The following is a 13,895-nucleotide window of genomic DNA, read 5'->3' as shown; positions in this document are numbered from 1 at the left end:
AAAGAGACATGGAAGAGCTCTCTGATTACGTAGCCCAGGCCAGTATGACCCTGACCCTTTGTAGCATCCTGCCCTCACCAAGAATGATAACCACAGTATAAAGAAAACATTCTCGATTTCAACAATTGGCTAAGTTTCTGGTGTCATTCAAAGGGGATCCAGTGTCTGTCCGCCTGGGATGACAAGCTCGACAAGCCACGCTGCTTCGCTAGAGACGGCTTGCACCTGTCACACTTAGGTTTTCGAATACTTGCCAAGGCTCTTGCCACCCCCATAGTGCCTTTTTAAGGCAAGGCTCAAAAGACAAACCCACCACCGTAAATAGCACAAGTAACAAAAAACTGAGGGTAATGCTACTCAATGCCAGAAGTCTAAACCTTAAAATGCACACACTCGAGGCACTCCTCAGTATGGAGAAAATTGATATATGTGCAGTAACAAAAACCTGGTTTAAGGCTCCAGAGAGCACACCAGCACTACCAGGCTATAACTCATACCATACATTTTGGCCACAGAACCCAAACCAAAATACAAAAGGTGGGGGCATGTCCATATTCATCAAGGATACCCACACCTCCAGGTTAGTGGCACAGCACGATGCTTCAGAGATCACCCATGCACAATTAACAATGGGCAAAACTGCATTTCAAATTGTAGCTTGCTACAGATCACCCACCATGTCCCAGGACCCCATTTCACATTTCTGGAAACAGTGGAAAACATAAAGGTTCTACCAAACACCCTAATATTGGGTGATTTCAATTACCCAAACATTAACTGTAAGAACTACTCAAGTACTAACTCTCTTGCCCAACTTTTTCTAGAATTTATAAACTCAAATGCCCTGGTTCAACTGGTCAGCACTCCCACCAGAGGTGACACCATATTGGACCTGGTCATCACCAACATGGGCGACCGGTGTTCCACACCATAGGTCAACCCCTCGCTGGTTAGATCTGACCATAAACAAATCATTTTGGATATCCATATTCCACCCCCACCCCCAGACAAGAAAGCCACCATGAAAAACTTTTCAAAAGCAAACTTCACGTTACTTAAGACCGAGGTGGAAAGTTTCAAAGCCCCCATGCTGAAGGATAACACTGTCAAAGCTGCAAAATCCTTTACTAATGCATTCTACAGGCAGCTACAAGAATGCATGGATCACGCCATCCCAAGCAAAACCAAATATCATTCCTCCAAGAAAAGGAAACCAGTTTGGTGGACTCCTGCTATAAACAAGCTATACAACAGAAGGAGGAAAGTAGTACAGAAAAGAGTAAAATCCCAAGAAGGGAAGACATCCCTGATCAGTATCAGCAAGAAACTACATTCCCTCATAAAATCATCCAAGGCTAGCTTCGAAAGATAAATTGCTATGGACTCCAAAGATAACAACAAGGCATTCTTTAGCTATGTCAAGAATCTAAGTGGCAATTCTCAGATCTGCTCACAGTTAGTGCAGAATGGCACAAAATAAACTGAACCGACCGATATTGCCAACATCCTGACAGACAGGTTCAGCGCAAACTTCCCTCCCATCCCCAGAAGGGCCCATAACCATATCAGAAGAATGTAGAGTCCCTGAAATCACAGACACTCAGGTTGAAACAGCCCTCTCCAAAGCCAAAAACACAGCATCAGTAGAACTGGATGGTGTCCCAGGTTGCATCCTACATGAGCTCAAAGATGAACTAACCCCTCACCTTAACACACTGTTCAAACTCAGCCTCTTCACAGGCTACATACCCATAGAGTGGCACACAGCAACGGTTATTCCACTCCACAAAGGTGGAGCCACAACAGACCCCAGGAACTTTCGCCCTATAAGCCTGACTAGCTTGGTCTGCAAGGCTATGGAGAACATCATCATGGAACTCATTAAAAGAGACATTGGGAACCTCCAAACACTAGACCCTACCCAGTTTGGCTTTGTTAAGGGCAGATCATGCCTCCTAAAACTGGTGGACTTCTTTGAGACACTTACCAAGGCTATAGACGAGGGAAAGGTGGTACACAGAGCCTACCTAGACCTCGCTAAGGCCTTCAACACCATTCCCCATTCTGGTATTATAGACACGCTCACCAGCCTGAACATAAACCCCTACGTCATAAGATGGGTTACCAACTGGCTCATGGACAGAACCCACATGGTGAGAGTTGCAGGAGCTAGGTTTGACTCCAAACCGGTTACATGTGGCATTCCCCAGGGCTCAGTCCTAGGACCCCTTCTGTTCGACATATACTTCTCAGAGGTACAGGCAAGCACATGAGGACTATGGCTGACCAAGTTCGCAGACGACTGCAAACTAGGGGCTATATTTGACTTTCTGGCTGACACAGACATCCTCCAAAGGGGTCTCACTGAGACGGACACCTGGTATCAAAATCATGGCCTCAAGCTAAATGCCAAACAGTGCATAGTCATCCCCTTTGGAAAAAACAAAGTACGCACAAACCACCACATAGGTGGTAGTCTCCTAAATACGGAAGACGTAATAAGGGATCTGGGACCCAAGTAGATAGTAATCTCACCTTTGATAATCACATTGCCAAAGTGCTTAGAAAATCCTTCTACATGGAGCACCTAATCACAAAAGGGTTCTCATCCAGATCAAAACAGGTCATTGTGCCCCTCTACTCATCACTCATCAGACCCATCTTAGAGTACAACGCCCCATTTGGGATGTACCTTACAAGACACCTGCAACAGCTGGAAAGACCACAGAAGTACCTCACCAAGATGATCAATGGCCTCAAACAGATGCCCTATGCAGCTCGACTGAAGAAACTCCAGTTGTACTCGGGTGCATACCTCCTACTCAGAGGTGATCTCTGCCTGATGTACAAGGCCATATCCAACCCAGAATTGATGGACATGCTCCACCTAAAGAAAACCTTATCCTCTTGAGCCACACGTTCTAGAAATCTAAACCTCACCACAACAATAAATAGGATGTGCAGGAGGGATAGATTCCTGTTCCAGAGACTTCCCATGCTTTGGAACAAGATCCCAATCTACATTAGGTAGAGCTCCCCGCTAACACTCTTCAAAAGAAACCTTGACGAGTGGATGGGAAACAGAAAGTTTACCTCGGGGATCACTTCAGTGGATCTGCTGGACTGAGGCATAGGGAACTAATTTAAGGGGGTGGCGAAAGCCAACACATTCTGGCTAGGCTTATAAATGCCTTTGGGCAGATAGCCTAGTACTTACCTATAAACCTAAATATATATATATATATATATATATATATATATATATATATATATATATATATATGTTAAATGAAAAAATACTGTAATAAGAAGATCAATACACAGGAGGTTCAGGTTCAGGTTCTTTACTAGTGTACACCAGGAGGCAAAAAACGTACAAGTACAGAATTTTGTCTGAATGAAACAGGAAGAACACAACTTTTATAGTATTTCTTACTAGTATTAACCCACCAGGCTGATGTAGTCAGTCACAAGGGGTTTTACATCACTTTAGCTTACAATATTCTATTCATCTAAAATGCTGATACTACATTTTGCTTAAAAACTTTTTCTGGTAACAATGTGGCCTTGCTAGCCACCTGGTTAGTTATAATACCCTTTTACAAAAGTTTCCACTCAAGGTTCTAAATTAATTTGAACATAATAGTAGATACAGTTCTCAATACATTTCTCTTGTTACATGTTATCACTTCCTCCTTGCAGCCGGTGCATTATCTAGCAACATATAGAAGGTCGATTGCTCAAGCGGAAAAGAGCAGAAGATTCTCATTATTTCACACATTTAATTTCCTGACCCAGCAGATAATCACTTGTGAGAAGCATAAACATTAATTATTGCTGAGCTAGCAGCCGCTGGGGTCAGAGGCCAACTTGCAAAAGGCACACTGCAGTTTCCAAAAGCTTCTTGCAATTTCATATGAATTCATTTTTCTTGTCATAACATTAATAGAATAAAATGCATTATATCTTTCTTATTTCTTAATAAACACTAAACATATACATTAATACATATTTTTCCCCCCTGTTAATACTTTTTATTCTGTTCTCAGAAGTTTAAACGATTTTTATTTCTTCTCCTAACCTCTTCCACTTGGGACTTGCAGTTAAGAGAGTCATTCAGTTTAGACTTCAAGGAGAATTTCATTTGGAACCAATTCCTCAAGTTCAATGTCTTGATACAAGGTTTAAGAGACAGACATATCTATAAAATCTTTAATTAATCTTTTCATGCAGGGGATTCCACAAGAAACACATGCTCCTAATAGGAGTAAACCCACACAAATGGCAATCAGAATATTCATTAGGATGGAACCCCACCCCCCAAACAGATTCTGGAAAAAATCCATCAGAGGATTTGGGCCTGGTTTGGTCATGGCCGACACTTGCTGAATCACCTCCAGGTGGTCGTTGATTTCATGTCTATTATCTAGTATGTACGCACAGCATTCTTCTATGATAATCGCGCATGTACCACCTCTCGCCGCTAGGGTGAAATCAATAGCCATCCAATTTTGCAACACAACAGTTCTCATGGCATTCAGTTCATCAGTCACTAATTAATTCAACAGCAGGAAAAGTTGCATTACTCATTACTTCGAGAAGTTTCGACAGTTTTCTCAGCTCCCAAATCGATTTGACTGCACCATACACTGGGAGTATACCTGCCCAAGATATAACACTGTCACTCAAGTCCATATGAGTCAATTTGTCATTGTCCTTCATGGAATTATGGTCTTTCCAACCTGCTTCAACTCGCCAATTCACAGGTTTCTCGATTGGATCTTTGGTTTTCTTGGAAACATCTCTCACGTTCCGTATTTTACCCAGAGGTAATTCCACAGTGTGTCGTATGGCCGGAACCAGGTAGCCCAAAAAACAACTGCCAGACCAATTCTCAGGTAGCCATTTGTATGCCTTTTTCCCACACACAAAATAACAGTTTTCAACTTTAGTGCTAATACGCACCAACCCTGCATGAAACATTTTCTTATCTATGATTGACAATTGTTTAATCAAAACAGGATTTCTTTGTACTTCATTCAATGTCGTTTTCATTGAGTTCAAATATGAATCATAGTTAGTATTGCAAACAGTACCCCCACTTTTAGTCTTAATATAACATTTATAAGATATTGTTATGTTACAGTTACTCCAGCCTACCTGGAGAGTATCATTCTTGAAAAAACACACAATCCCTTTTTGTGCAACAGGTAAATACAATGCTATTTTATCCTGTGATCTCACAGTTCCTGTGTCAAAAAGCAAATTTTCCCAAGTCTCATTGATCCCTAAAGGAACAGCGGACATTAGTAGTCCTCCATATGGTGTTGGTATAGCTGTACAAAGCCAGCAGTTTGAAATGTTCATAGTCTCAGCATATACACGTTTAATTGCTAGGTATGTGTTAAAGTTTGGATGCCAGTCTATGGATGTCTCATCACGTTTATCCAGTTTTACTTGTGTCGTTGAGAAATGAAAAAACCACAACAAAAAGAAAATTGTCAAAAGTACAGTCAACAAGTGTATGCTCAATAATATGATTATGCAACATTTTTGAGGTTGGTCTGAATTTCTATCTTTGGCCATTTTGTTCTTGTTGCGTAACAGTTACAATGTTTTTATCAAGTTGAAAGTTCTTTACCGGTTTACAGTGTGTCAAATGGATCCAAGATGACCTTTCGGCGATTTTGACTGCAGAAGGTGTGGCCAGCAGTACCTGGTATGGTCCTTCCCACTTTGGGCTTGCCCAATTCTTCCTCTTTGTTACCTTTACCCAGATCCAGGACCCCGGGGCTAGAATCGCTTCCAATGGTCTGGTCTGTTCTTTATCTGAAAAAGAGTTAAACTCCAAAAAAGATTTATTTGTTAACAGTTTCCTCATATAACTAGCTAGCGAACTATCAGCCTCCTGGTCTGCAGGCATGAGAGCTTTCCACTGAGGTACATAATATGCCCTCCCAAACACTATTTCAAAAGGAGTTAAACCCTTTGCATTTGGAACTGTTCACATACTCAGCAGTGCTAGAGGCAGACAGTGCACCCAGTTCTTCTGGGTTTCATTGACTAACTTTCTAAGTTTGTTCTTAAGGACTCCATTGTGCCTCTCCACCAGTCCTGCAGACTGAGGGTGATAAGCACAATGGTTCTTAAGGGAAATCCCAAAGAATCGTCCCAACTGTTGTATGGTTTGATTCACAAAATGTGTACCATTGTCACTATAAATTCTTTCCGGTATGCCAAATCTAGGAATAATCTCCTTTATGAGGGCTTTTGCCACTGTTGTTGCATCCGGATTCTTGGTCGGAAAAGCTTCCACCCATCTAGAAAACATATCTACAATGACAAGGCAGTACTTTTTGTTATTGCATGTGTTCAGTTCTATAAAATCCATACAAATACAATATGGAATGGATATGGCGGTGTAGGAAAACTTCCTTGTTTAGGTTTAAATGCCCCTTGTGCATGATGTTTGTTACAAATATGACATGCCGCACAAAATTTTTTTGTGTAATTTGTGAATCCATATGTTTGGAATGTTCGCTTTACTAACTGTACCATCCCCCCTGTTGATACATGGCACTGCCCATGGCTCAACAAAGCTGCATATCTAAACAAATTAGACGGCAAAATAGTTTTTTTCTCTTTGGAGATGTGCAGCCCGTTTTCAAGGATTGCTCCTCGTTTTTCCCATTTTTGTTTCTCTGCTTTTGTAGTAAGCGTCTGCATTGTTTTTAACATTTCTAGGTCTAAAATTTCAGAGGGTTGTAATCCTCGTCTAAAAGTAAAGTTTCTGAGTCTGAAGCTGCTTGCTTCGCAGCTGCGTCAGCTCTCGCATTACCTTTTGAAATTCTGTCCTGCTGTTTCGTATGAGCTACGCATTTGCAAATAGCTACTTTAGTAGGTAACTGAATAGATTCTAACAATTCTAAAATAAATTGCACATGATTAATTGGTTTACCACTAGATGTTATCATCCCTCTATTTTTCCACAGCTGTGCAAAAACGTGTACAGTAGAAAAAGCATACTGACTGTCAGTATATATGTTTACACATTTGTCTTTTGCTAAGGTACAAGCTTGTGTTAAGGCAATCAATTCTGCTGCTTGTGCAGACAAGTTATGTGGTAAGGATTGGGCTTCTAAGGTTTCAGTGTCTGTAACTATTGCATACCCCACTAGATTTTTCCCTGTAGATCCCCTTCTGCATGAGCCGTCCACGTAATATGTCACCTCAGCCTTATCCAAGGGAATATCTGTGAGATCTTGTCTGGGTAAAGTTTTCTGCTCAATTTCCTGCAGGCAACTGTGTGGTGTGCCATCCGCAGGAGTTGGGAGCAAAGTTGATGGATTTAATGTCATGCATTGTTCAATTGTCATATGAGGTTGGCTCAACAGTATAGTCATACAGGAAAGGTGTCTAGCAGGAGAGAGATATGCTACTTTTTCTTGCAGTAAAATTATCGCGACTGCATGAGGCACTCTCAATGTGAGAGGGTGGAATAACACCACTGAGGCTGAAGCCTGTACTGCCATTGCAGCTGCGATGACTACTTGTACACAGTGGGGCAAGGATCACGCCATTGGGTCTAACTGTGATGAATAGTAAGCTATGGGGCGTTGCTTATCCCCATGTTGTTGTCAACACTGATGTCGTATATCCCTGCTTACAGTCTCCAGTTTGAAAGAAACGTTTATGATAGTTTGGTAATCCTAGAACTAATGAAGAAGCTATTAATTGCTTCAACCTGCAGAAAGCCATTTCTGCTTCAGGTGTCCATTGTAATAAATCCTGTGCTGCCATCGGCTTTTTGTATATGAGGTCGGTCAGTGGAGCAGATTCCAAAGCATAGTTTGGTATCCAACTCCAGCAGAAGTTAGTTGTTCCCAGGAAGGACATCATTTCCTTCTTGGTCGCTGGTTTGGGTGCTTGTAAAATCGCTGTTTTTCTTTCCTCATCTAATATTCTGCCTTCTTTGGATATTACATATCCTAGGTATCTAACCTGTTTTCTCCAAAGCTGTAGTTTGCTTTTGTTTACTTTGTGTCCCTGTGTTGCTAAGAATTGTAACAGTGCTATGGTATCCTCCCTGCATTGCTGCTGGGTGGGGGCTGCTAGCAAGATGTCGTCTACATAAAGTAGAATTTGACTACGCCCCGGTGGGGTGAATCCCGCCAAATTACTAGCCATTTTTTGTGCGAATATTGTTGGACTCTCACAATATCCCTGTGGTAGTCGAGTATAGGTATACCTTTTCCCCTGAAATGTAAATGCAAACCAATATTGGCTATCAGGATGTATAGGTATTGAAAAGAAGGCATTGCTGATATCTACTACAGAGAAATATTTTTGATGAGGTTCTAAATCATTTACAAAGTGTGTGGATCTGGCACCGTAGGTGCTCTAGGTATTACTGCATTATTTACAGCTTGTAAGTCCTGAACCATACGCCATTCCCTGTTTGCCTTTTTAACAGGAAATAGGGGTGTATTACATGGTGAATCAGGAGATTCTACCAGTACTCCTTCTCTAAGTAATGCTGCTATTATGGGTTTGATTCCTATCCTTTCTCAAAGGATATTGTCTCTTCTGTGGTCTGAATGCTGACTTTGGTGTAATAGTAACTGGTCCTGCTGTTCGAATAAGTCCTACATCTGACTTGCCTGTTGACCAAAGAATCTTTGGTATGTTACATAAGGCTTTCTCCTCTTCTTCTAATAAGAATGCTAATCAGTTGTCCTTGCTAGACTGCAAGTGTACAGCTGGGTGTGCCTGTGTTAACCAATTCAGTTTTTGTTTCTGTATTCCCTACTCTGATAATTCTAAATCAGTTTGTTTCTCCCATCTCGTTACCTTTTCTCCTAGGTCTGCCCATTTTACATTTTTGTTTTTAGTTAAACTGACATGTGGTAATCGATTAGATTTGTATAGTGCAAGGAATTCTTGAGGTAATGAACAGCTAACAAAACACTGTTTCCCTCAGTATCCCAGTTCAGATTACATAACACTAATCTGTTTGCACGATTTCTGAACAATTCTTGCTCATATTCCTTATCAGGTCCTGGTGTGCTACAGTAATACAGAGTGCAATGCAACAAATGCTGTCTGTCAGTGTCAAGGGAGGGGGATTTACTGATGGCTACGTTCATCAGTTCCTCGGTCACTGCCCCTGGACCAGTCGTAACCAAGTCCTGGCTGTACCAGTAAAAAGTTTCACCCTCTGGTCGCACCACAAAAGTATCCATTTGTCGCTGTGCCTCCATGCCCTGCATAGTCAGAACTACTGCTATGCCAAATATCTGCATAAGGTCCCTACCTAATAGGTTCACTGGACATTTTGCAGAAACAACAATTTTGCTCCTTTGAGTCATCCCTGAAACAGGGTCAGTTATTGCTATATCATGGGAAAGTGGTTCCCAGTATAGCTGTCCATTTGCAGCTTTCACTAATATATAATCAGGTGATTCTGAATGTTCCGGTAACTTGGAGGGGTGTATCAGAGTCCATGATGCTCCTGAATCACACAGGAATTTAACTTCCTTCCCCTCCACCAGAAGTGTAACTTCCGATTTTGTGTCTGCTAGGTAGAGCTCTAGGCTCAATAATGCTAAATCTAAAATCTCATTTTCTTCATCCTCCATGTCTACTTGCACTTTCTCTACTCCTATCACATTTACATTTGTTCTTTCTTTATTGTCTTTTCCCGATGATTTCTGTCTCTTGTATGGTGTATCTTCACCATCATATAGTCAGTCCTCATCTCCCTTATCCTCTGTGGTTACCTTCTTATTTTGTTTGCAATCCCTAGCTAGATGTCCTTTCTTCCTGCACTTAAAGCATTCACCTCTATTTTTCCTTTCTTCAAAGTCCTCTGACCATTTGTCAGACTGTTTATTTTCCTGTGCATTTTTCTTACCCTTTTTACCAGACTGTAATACATAAACTTCAGCTCCGTCTTCAGCAGTGAAGACTTGCGCTTTCTTTTTCTTTTTGCTATTAAAATGTCTTTCAGCATGTCTAGCATATTCAAGTAAGGCTTGTAACCTACTTGTTCGATGATCTATCATATGCTTCGTAATGAAGCTACTAATAGGTGCAATGCAGCCTTTTAAAAATGCATTTTTCAATTGTTGTTCATATGGGGAATCATTTGTCTGATTTTCAGGATCTGTCATGCCACTATGATTATTAAAACATTCTAATAATCTGGCATAGTACCCATCTACTGTTTAATTTTCTTGCTGTATGTATTGATTAATACAAGTCCAGTCTGCTCTAGGTTTCCACTTCTCAGAGATTTGGTCTGTAAGGACTTTCACTCTATTGTCAAGTTCTGCGTCACTATGTGGGAGTGGCTTAAATTCTGCATTACGATGATTCCAGGTGCCACAAATCATGTGCCAATCTGGACCTACAATTTGTCTAACTACTTTTTCTACTTCTTCCCCATTTAAGTGGTAACTTAGTCTCATGCCTTGTAAATCTTCTAGGAATTTTGTAAAATTAACTTTTGGATTGGGAATTCCCTCAGTAGCCTTCTGGATATCCTCCGGTGTCCACGGCCTATATACCAAGAGGGTTGGGTCCTGTCCAACCTGTCCTGCCTGAGGATTTGGTACCTCTATAAGTGGACATATTTCTTCCTCACTCTCAGCTTGTAAATTTCTCTCCATTTGATATGATTCTATGTCCCTCTGTGTTTTACGTGTTCGGGACCTAGTTTCAATGGGATCTCTAACAAACGATTTTGGTTTCACTGAGACATCAGGATACCACGGAGGTGGACCAGCTTGTCCACCCGCTTCATATCCTGAAAAAGGGAGTGGGGGGGAGGAGCCGTTGCTACTACTATATTATTATCTCCTTTGTCTAAAAACAATGCCTTCGAATTATTACTCTTTTGTTCCCTACGGTTTGCTTCCTCAATCCACCTGTGTGCCTGAGGAATGCGTAATTGCCGTTGTTTCTTTGCCTGACCTTTTGTATCACTTTTAAACTGTTTAAGAAGTTTAACAAGCAAAGATTTGTCTAATTTCCCATCAAATTCATATTTGTTAACCCATTTTGCATAATATCTAACATTATCTGCATGTTGTAGTTGCATATATTTTGCGTCTTCGGTTAGGGGTGGGTCTCGCGACGTTTTAGTGCACTGATTTCCCATGTTAATAAATGTTACATAACCCTTTTACCACGTGGTACCACAACTTCAGTTCCTTTCACAGTTTATCTAGAATAACTGCCTACCTTATTCTGTTACCCTGCTCTATGACCAAATAAACAGTAACTTTTCTTGTCCCTGATCTGTATGACAAATCTGACAAAATAAACAATATTTACTGTAACCTAGTCCCTGATCTAAAACAGAAAAAAGGCAAAAAGTCTCCCTACCTAAGCCTCTGGTATTGAGCAGTCACGGTTTGAAGTGGAGATCCGCTCTTCAACCACAGATCAGAAAGTGGCCAGCCTCTTTAAACGATAATTCAGTCGGAGGTCTTTTCACTCAAGAAGAACCATTTCGGTATCTTCTCCTGCATGATGTCTTCGACCACTGCTACACTCTGATCTGCAGCTTCTGAGGGATTCCGGTCCGAAGGACCAATCTGTTAAATGAAAAAATACCGTAATAAAAAGATCAATACACAGGAAGTTCAGGTTCTTTACTAGTGTACACCAGGAGGCAAAAAATGTACAAGTAACGAAACAGGAAGAACACAACTTTTATAGTATTTCTTACTAGTATTAATCCACCAGGCTGACGTAGTCAGTCACAAGAGGTTTTACATCACTTTAGCTTACAATATTCTATTCATCTAAAATGCTGATACTACATTTTGCTTAAAAACTTTTTCTGGTAACAACGTGGCCTTACTAGCTACCTGGTTAGTTACAATACCCTTTTACAAAAGTTTCCACTCAAGGTTCTAAATTAATTTGAACATAATAGTAGATACAGTTCTCAATACATTTCTCTTGTTACATGTTATCACTTCCTCCTTGCAGCCGGTGCGTTATCTAGCAACATATATAAGGTCGATTGCTCAAGCGGAAAAGAGCAGAATATTCTCATTATTTCACACATTGAATTTCCTGACCCAGCAGATAATCACTTGTGAGAAGCATAAACATTAATTCTTGCTGAGCTAGCAGCTGCTGGGGTCAGAGGCCAACTTGCAAAAGGCACACTGCAATTTCCAAAAGCTTCTTGCAGTTTCATATGAATTCATTTTTCTTGTCATAACATTAATAGAATAAAATGCATTATATCTTTCTTATTTCTTAATAAGCACTAAACATATACATTAATACATATTTTTGTAACAATATATATATATATATATATATATATATATATATATATATATACATATATATATATATATATATATATATATATGTATATCTGCTAGACAGGGGTCCAGGAAAGTAAATAGTGTGGGAAGAAATAGCCAGGGAATTGTTATGGCTGGGCTTGTATAGGCCCTAGGGCCGATAGCCTAGTACCAACCATATATATATATATATATATATATATATATATATATATATATATATATAATATATATATGGGGCTGCTTTAGATCATCAAAGTTGCAGAACATTGAAACTAACATGATCGCAGACCAGATCATCGAAGTTCTGCAACATTGAAAATCAAATAAAAAATAATTTAACCAACAAAAAAGTCTTCTTTTACCTTTTTGCAGGGGAAAGCCCCTCCGCACCCCCCCACGGGTCTACTTTATTTAAACGAAAACGCATTCCATCGAACACCACTCCATCGACACATATACACCGAACTGTGAAATAATCGAATGCACAAAACCGCGAAACTCAAAATACCGAATTGTCATACTGGGCCAACCCCACAGCCCGAAACATAAGACCCACCCAAACAAAATAAATAAACCACAAACATACACCAGCCAAAACCCTACATCTAACCTACACTAAACCCCACATTCACTACTATCTATGCACTATCCTTAACCCCTCCCTAACCCTAAGGTCCATAACTACCGCACACTTACCCTACGGAGCTATACCCAAACAAAATAAATAAACCACACACATACACTAACCAAACCCCTACCTCAAACCCTACACTAAACATTAAATACATTACCCATCTTACATTACCTGTCTATGCACTTACCTTAACCCGTACCCTAATCCTAACCCTAATGTCTGTAACTATCACACACTTACCTTACGGATCTGTAGTTCCGACAGGCCAACCAAACACTTAGACATTTCGAATTTCACGGTTTTGTGCATTCGCTGGATTCGTGGTTCGCTGATTATGTGTCGATAAACTTGCAATCGACGTAAAGTGGTTTCAATATAATAAAGTAGACCCCCTCCACACCCCTTGCTACTTAAATATACCAACTCCAGAATCACACTACAGCGAGAAAAATGGTAAATTTCCCATTGTACAGCAATCTCCATTCAGATCATTCGATGTTGTAGAACTTCGATGATCTGGTCTTCGATCATGTTAGGTTTGATGTTCTGCAACTTCGATGATTTAAAGTAGACCCATATATATATATATATATATATATATATATATATATATATATGTATATGTATATATATATATATATATATATATATATATATATATATATATATGTGTATATATATATATATATATATATATATATATATATACATATATACATATACATATATATAGTTGTGAGGGTTTGCTCATATCATGGGACTGCTCTGTTAAAAAACTGTGTGTTTTCCAGTATCACTGTTTTAAGGTGCAATCTCCCACAATTGCACATATTATAGGGTCACCTCATTATACTTTACTACCCAAAGATTTTGTTTTTCTTTTTTCCTTCCCATCTGTTTTCCACTGTTTGTCTTATTAATATTATTAT

This window comes from Protopterus annectens, chromosome 2.part0 (assembly GCF_019279795.1).
Source record: "Protopterus annectens isolate FY-2018-M chromosome 2.part0, PAN1.0, whole genome shotgun sequence".
NCBI lineage: Eukaryota > Metazoa > Chordata > Ceratodontiformes > Protopteridae > Protopterus > Protopterus annectens.
This window is presented reverse-complemented; position numbering follows the sequence as displayed.